The sequence below is a fragment of the Talpa europaea genome (assembly GCF_964194135.1).
Source record: "Talpa europaea genome assembly, chromosome: 1".
Lineage (NCBI taxonomy): Eukaryota > Metazoa > Chordata > Mammalia > Eulipotyphla > Talpidae > Talpa > Talpa europaea.
In genome coordinates this window covers 34,821,668-34,829,721 of record NC_140073.1, presented here as the reverse complement: position 1 = coordinate 34,829,721, position 8,054 = coordinate 34,821,668, and positions in this window count along the sequence as shown.

Below are 8,054 nucleotides of genomic sequence, written 5' to 3'. Positions count from 1 at the left end.
ATGGTAAAGGCCTGTTTCCTGTTTTCTGGCATCCTTTGGATCCACGGGTGTGGCAAATGATGTCCAGCCCCATCCCATATCCCTCCAGCCCACCTGTGGCTATGAAGACAGTGCTCAGTCCTCATCCCAGCACACAATCTTCTTTGTCCTGCTGGCTTTTCCAAGTGTCCAGGTATAACCATGAAATGCAGAATTAGTGCTCAGGACAAGGGGTGAGGGCAGGCAGTTGGAAGACCCAGCCTCTCCACTCTCCTCTGTACTTTTCTGAGGCCAGGGCCACATGGTTTTTAGGAGACTGAGCCCAGTTGCCCACAATGGCGGGTCAGCCACTGGTGTTCACCTCAAGGGTTCTTCACCTTACATATCTCACCTTCCCCTCTTCCTCATTGTGTCTCCTGGAATCAACTCCCAAGACAGTACCCACATCTTCAGAGCAATGGTCCTCTCCCCGGCTACTTGGTGCCACTCTCTCTTCTCTGAGTCTTCTGTCCACCACAGGGCCTTGCCTGTGATGCAAAGGCTACAAAAAGGGCCACACTCCACTCTATCTCCACCCTGACTGACTACAAATCCCAGAACATCGCCACCCATCCCTCCCTCCTGCCCTCACTCTCCCTCTCGTCCTGGGCTTACCAGATGGCAGTCCAGGCACATGCTGGAGTCCAGACCTTCCCGGGCCTGGTGGGGCCTCAGCATGTGTACAGGCACAGGCTGAATGATGTGGGAGGAGAACAGGAGGGTGCTTGGCTTCCAACTATGGGAAAAGACCTAATCTCTCTGAAGTTCAGTTTCCTCATTTCTACAGCTAGGAAAGAATCCAAACCCATCTCATGGATTGGTGGCTATGATCAGAAAAGGAAATAGATGTGAAATTCTTGGTCAACTCTAACCTTTCCCCTGACTGATATTCAGCTAGTCCCACCAAAACAGCTCTATCTGCTATTTACGGTCATAGCTTATTCTGATTGACTGGAACCTGCGCTGTGCCTATTATTAAATATTTCTAATATCAGCTCTGATTAACACAACTGTGCATGGACACCTTGTATCCCAGGCTTGCAGCAGCTGGCCAAAATCCCTGAATAGAAGAATCATAGCTCATCTATGACGAGAGCTCACGGAGGGCCCAGTTCCTCCAAATTCTCCCCTAATCTGATTGTGCCAAGAAAGAACATGTCAACTCCAAGACATATAAAGCATCCCCCAGACAGATCAATCCCATTTCAAACTCCCAAACACAGAGCACGTTGTGCAAATAAACCACAAGTCTGGTTTTGAGGCCCAGCCCGTTGCTAAGGAGCCCAGTGTTTCATCCAGCTTAATTAAGCGTGTTTAAAGGGCTACATGCTCGCCTCCATCCATCCACAAAAGGCCCTCAGCAGATCTCGGTTAATTAATCAGGGGGCTGTGTGAGCGAGTGATCTCACTGGTAGAGGAAGACTGACCTGGGCTCAAGTCTAAGTGATTGGAGGCCTGAATAATCCTGGGAGAATGGGGCAAGCATCCTGGCTGGCAGAGCTCAAGGTTAGGCTGGGAGGGATATGCTAACACTGCCAAATGTGACCTGCTACAGAAAAGGGAAATGAGCAAAGGCCTTAATTAACATCTGTTTGCATATTCGTTGTCAACTGCTGTATTGTTTAAATTTGCTCATCACAGAAATTCTTAGTGACTGCCAGGCAATGAGAAGACTCCTTAATCCTGGATTTTGTTTTGGAGAGGACTGAAAATTTGCCCCATGTGATACTCATAATCAAAGGTGGACTCCAGTTTAATTAAGCTGACTGATGATTATAGTTAAACACACCCCACTCCATCACTCACCCCAATCTCCTCCAACCCCACTCAGCCTCAGCAATTGTCAGCTCAACTCTGAATCATGTCTGCATTAACCATCCTTCCCCATCACTTTCATTACTGCTCTCTGAGGTTGATACCCAAGGCCCAGGATTAAGCCCACTTGTGGGGCCAGACCAGGAATGGTGAGAATATTTTGTATGCTGTCCTGGGGTTTGACTTAGTGGCAGTTTGCTATACAAAAGAGGAAATTATGACTGAGAACACTGGCTTCAGGATAAGAAAACAGAGAATTGAGCATTTCCTGCCAGCGACCCTTCAGTTATGCCATAAATTCTGGAAACTTCTGCAGGTGTGCCTGTCACAGGGGTGGACGCTTCATATGGAATCTGTCTCAGATGGACATTGAAGTGCTTTTTCATTTCTCTCCCTCTTCTCTTTCCCACGGTTCCTTTGGTCTTTGCACCCTGCTGCCAGATCTCCAAGGTCCTGGCTCATAGGCCTTCAGTTCTTTCTTTACCACAAGGGGTAGTGGGGGAAGCCAAGTGGAGGTAGCTTTTCCTCTTAAGCAAACTCTGCTTTACCACATTACAGTATTGTCATGCTAAAATCGCAGCCTCTGGGATCCGTAGTAACAAAGACCCTTACCCTAGAAGGTAGATCGGAAGAGGAGAAAAGAGAATAAGGAAACCCTATCCATCCCTCATGCTCTAGGCCCTTTAACCTGTGTGCTCTCATCTGTGCCCCACAACCACCGCATCATCATGCAACCCCATTTAGCACTTGGGGAAGTGAAAGCTCAGAAATGTTGAGTGAGCCCCTAAAACAGGGAGCAAATGTTAGAGCCAGGAACGAAAATCTGTCTCCCTATCAAACCCAGGTCCCTTCCCCTGAGCCACTGCTCCTGTCCTGACTTGGTCAAAATCCAGAATCCATTATTTTATGACTCATGGGGTTCAATGAACTCTAATTCAATTCTGACATTCGGGTGGAATGAAGAATTTAGTGGACGAGGAGAGAGAATGCATGGGGAGAAGCTCAGATGTGTGTCTGAAAAGCAGAGAGATTCCTGGGGAAGTTGATGCCCAGATGCCCAGAAGACAAAGCACAGACACCAAGTCCAAAATCTCCAGAAGCCGAACCAAAATCAGGCTGGGGAGCCAGGTATCCAGAATGGGGCAAAAAAGGGCATGGAAAGAGAGCAGGCCAGAGGTAAGCAAAGACAATCCAGGGTTCCTGCCTTACTGTTGTCATCCTGGGGGCTTTGGCTCCAATTTGAGGAAAAGTAGGACCTGAGCACAAGACTAGGGGTGAAGGGAGGATGGTTTAGAGGGCACAAGGTAACTAAGACACCAACTGGGCAGCCCCACTATCAGCCAGAAGCATCCAGCCATCTGTACTGTATATCACTTCACACAGGCTCAAATGCTGTTCCCCTCCTCTGCAAAACCTCCAGACAAGCCCCCAAGGTCCAACTGGGAATGACATCTGTCTCTGGGCTCAGGTCTGAGAAGGAGAAGAGCAGAATGGTGACACTCTAGAAACTTTCTTTCACGTCCAAACTCTGTAAACTCAGAGTTTGAGGGTCAGGACAACAAATGGATACTCAAAGTCACCCACCATCAGTGCTGAACAAAGCAGCAAAAGCAGGTGGAAGGTAGGGCAAGTTTCCCCAAAGAACTCGGCTTGGTTCAGCCATCTGGCTCTCCCTGCCCCGAGTCACTTCTGCAGACGCACCTAACTTACTAGCTTACCCCACTGACAAAAATCCCACTTCAAACAAAGGACCAAACCCCTCTAGTGCCAATTCAATGTCCTTGAAGGGGTCAAAGCAAGTGAACCAGAAAGGAAAACGTAAAGGTGGATGGTTCAACTAGAGTGAAGCTGAGCACCAGAGATGACAGAGGCTGAGGCAGGGCTGCTTCAGTGACTCTGACGTCCATGACCCTCTGAGGACATCTTCACAGAGCACAAGAGAAAACAACCATGGAATTGTTTTTTCCCCTAGGGAACTGGCTCACCCCGTAGCCTCATTAGAGTTTCAAATGCAAATTTAGGTAGAGCAGCAAAAATATATACATTAGTAACAGAATCACATTAATATGTAGAAAAGGTCTGATGCAAATTGGAAAGTGGCATTTGGAAACTTTGATAAATGGCTGTGTAGAACTTAAGATTCCGTTTGGAAACTTGATGTTAAATAGGTGACAGTGGGGTTTCCACAGAGGGCTCCCGATTCCCAGGAGCTGGCCACACAAGCCTCAGAAGATGCTTTCAAATTTACATCAACAGGCAGGTGTGACTTTTACCCATGAGAATGTCTAATTCTTTTTACCTCTAAATTATATTACCCAGAGCTGAGCAGAGTTGGGGGATCCCGACCCTCACATAGCAGTGCTGAAGGGAACTTTCCATGCACCTCCCTTCTGCCCCAAAGTTCTACAGAATGTGTCAAAAGCCTTGCAATTGTTATTTCCTGAACTGTACTTCATTTCTTTTTTTTTTTAAAGAATTGTCTTTTATTCTTCTTATCTTTGTGTAAAAATGTTCTTTGTATAAATTAAATGATGGTGATAAAAATGGTAGCTCTTTGTAATTTTCATGATTGTATATATTTTGTGACCATCAATTAAGTATTTTCCCCATCACCAACTCTTACATCTCCTTGTCCCTTTCTTTCTCTCCACTCTCTCTTTTCGCCTCAGAACCCTCACTCCCTTTATTAATGACCGCTAGTTTTTGTAAGTATTTTATTTTGTCAAATAATCCACTAAGTAAAACTGTAGTATTTGTCTTTGTCATTCTGACTTGCTTTCCAACACATAATTCCCTCAAGTTCCCTTCATTTGGACTGAAAATGCATTTCATTTGGACTGAACATGCAATTCAAATGCATTTCCCTTCATTTGCATTTCATCTTTCCTTAGAGCTGCATAGTATCCCACAGTGTGGATATACCACATCTTCTTCATCCAGCCGTCAGCTGATGGGCACGTAGCAGCCTCTGGACAGTACATAGCTTTTCACATGGATGAGTTCATGCGTGAGCATGCCCACTTTCACTTACAAGAACTGAACCTAAGGGTTTGTAAGGGTTTGTATACACACACACACACACACATACACATACACACACACACACTCATATACACACACTTTAACCTAGAGAACACTTAAGAAATTTTATTTCAGGAGAAAGAGAAAATGAATGAAATAATTAATAAAACAAAAACTCCAACTCTTGCTGTTATAGAGCAGCCCTGATATTGAACAGGTTGCCTGGCTGTGGGTCCTCACCCACGCGCTTTAAAGGGACTTATGAATACTCTACTACAGACACACACAAAAGGGTTAATAAAAGGTTTATTTACAAGAGAAAAAGAAATAAGGAAAATGTACAACTCAGGGAGAAAATAGGGAAATAAAGTCTTTAATGCATCCTACCCGATCCGACAACCTGGAAACCCAAAGTCACTCTCAGAGCTGGCCGGGTGCTGCGAGCTGGCGGAGAGCCAAAATGGGGGACCCCTCCAAAGCCCACGTGTCTGGCTTTATACCAACCTGGCTGCTGAACCCCACCCTCAGGTCCCAGCCACCTTCCCTTTGGTGGTGATGGGATTTGGGGTTCCCAGTGTCTTTGGCTTTGGCCTGGGGTGGGGGTGGAGTCCACAAAGCCTGTATGGAATTAGCTTTAGGACATCATTTTCCCCCCCAACACTAGGAGAGGGATGACAAATTCATCTTAAGAGCAGTCAGCTAATTGATTTGAAAATTCCTGGCCTTTTGGCTATAAAAGGAAAGAACTTGAGGGCCTCCCCTGGTGGCACAGCGGTTGAGTGCTGGGTTGCGAGGCTGCCTGCAGCCTCTGCAGCGCCGGTTTGATCCCCAGCCACCAGCGAGGGTCCCACAAAAAAAAAAAAAAAAAAAAGGAAAGAACTTGGACGAGCCAATGTGCAAGAGATAAAGACAAAAAAAAAAAAAAGTATTAAGTAACCTGGCTTTACAAAGTAAAGGGAACTCTAGCTGGTCCCTTGGCATCTCAAGCTTGAGATCTAATGGGTATTGGGGGGATGGGGTGGCGGGGGGGCAGGGGCAACCAAGCAGAGGGGTGATGGGAGTAAAGCTTAGGGACGGAAGACAGGCCCATGCAGTCTAGTAGCAGGACCCTGGACCAGGCAGAGGCCATGAGAAATAATGACTTCAACATTCCCTTTTCCCTATTAAATCCCATTTTACACAACTTTTTCAATACAGGTGATTATACAGTAGGCTCGTGTTAACTGTCCTCTAGGCAACAGAGGAGGAGGAGCAAGCCAGCTCGAGGTTGAAATGCGATGAACCCAAGAGCCAGAACAGCTAGCAGGAATGATGGGAGGAGAGTGAGCGGGGATGAAAATGGAGGTGGCCACTGCAGCAGCAGTGAGCACTGTACCCCACCAGCCTCGTTACCTAGGACCCTCAGGAATGTTAGCCAGGGGAGTGCCAGAAGGCTACCTCAGTCAAGCCAATCCAGAAGAAACACATCAAAATGTTATCAGTGATTGTGTCTGTTTTTATGTTTTGAATTTTCCTTTTAAATGTGTTTCATGTCCATTTTTTAAACAAGCATTACTTTAAAAATTTGTTTAACAAATTGAAAAAAATAAGTTCACGGACCTGACTGTACCAGGACTCACATAGTCTTGTGGCCAGCAAACACTACCCAGGTCACTGTCTCTTCAGCTAGAGGAAAAAGCCACGAGAGCCTGACTCTTCTCTGAATCCTACATCGGGTGTTTATTGGAGGCTCTAGCTAGGGCAGCCCCAAGGGCAGAATTCTGTTTGTTCTCAGGCTCTGCCAACATGGTTTCCAGAAACCCCAGAGATTCCCATGTGAGAAGGTAGCCAATTAAAAGGGTGCTTGTTACCCCAGTGTTCAAATATCTTTTTTTTTTAATATTTATTTTCTATTCATATAAGAGCTATGGTATAGGCCAGAGACAAGAGAGGGTGAGAGGATTCACCAGAGACAGAGCGGGGAGCAGAACATGCAGACTGAAATGCCCTGCTGAGGGGGGCAGTAGGCAAGACAGGAGAGGTCTGCCACGCCATGTGGTTTCTCTCTGGCCAGCAGGGAATCAAACCCACGCTGCAGAGGCTGCAGACAGCTTCACGGCACGGTGCTCAACATGCTGCGTCACAGGGAGGCCCAGTGTTTAAATATCTTAAGATACACATGTAGAAGGTGGATCCTTCTAGAAAAGAAAATTGTCATGTCTTCCAGTTACAAACCAGCTTCCTGCTTTTATCCTTTTAGGCCTGTGCTCCAGTTCTTGTGGGCATAAATAAATAAATCTTTTTTTAAAAAAAAGAAAACTTGAAGAGCCGACGTTTCTGACTTCCTGCTACGGGGGCTCTCATTCATGAAACTCCACTCTATTCTCCGTGTTCACACTGGCCGGTGGATCTTGGCAGAGGGCTGCTCTCCAAGGGTGATGACTCCCATATTAATTTAAGTCTTTTCAAGACAAACTTGCTAATTAAAATGTGAAACAGTTTTTATCCCTTTAATTAAGATACAAGATGGGGAGCATAATTTAATTCGGTCCATTGAAAAGATCAGTATTATTAGCTCCATAACTTGTTTCTATTAAATATGACTATGTTCAACCATTTCTTTCTTACTCCCATGCTCACCAGAGCTTTGGTGTAGGCACTAACTGGGTCCTGAAACTATGGTGGGAGTTTGACCCATGTGACCCATAGAAAAAGAGCAGCCTGTAAGCCAGAGTCACAGAGAACATCAGTTCAGGTCCCTTTCTAAGGCTGGCCTCCCCAGAAGCAGACACATTTGTATATACCTGGCCTGCTAACCTCCCCACTTGTAGCTGTTGACATCAGAGTGTATTACTAGGGCTCAGTGTGTTTTCCCCAGATTTGTATCTCCACTTGGTTCTTTGTCCAAGCTCTAGATCCATTAATCCAGGTACCTACTCCTGGGAGCCCTCCCAGACAGCATCTCACATACTCAAATCTGTTTTCCTCTACTAGCCCTCAAGTTTGATCCTCTCCATTCATTCTCCAACTCTGTGACCGGTGTCATGTAAGCTGAAACATAAATGTCATCTTGACTCCACCTTCTCCATCCTTTACATCTAATCATTCATCCAGCCCAACCAATTCCATCTCCTATATAAATCTGAAATCTGTCTGCATCTTCCTTTCCCTGCTGCATTCATTCAAGTTCAAACATCCTCCCAGTATCTCACATCCACATA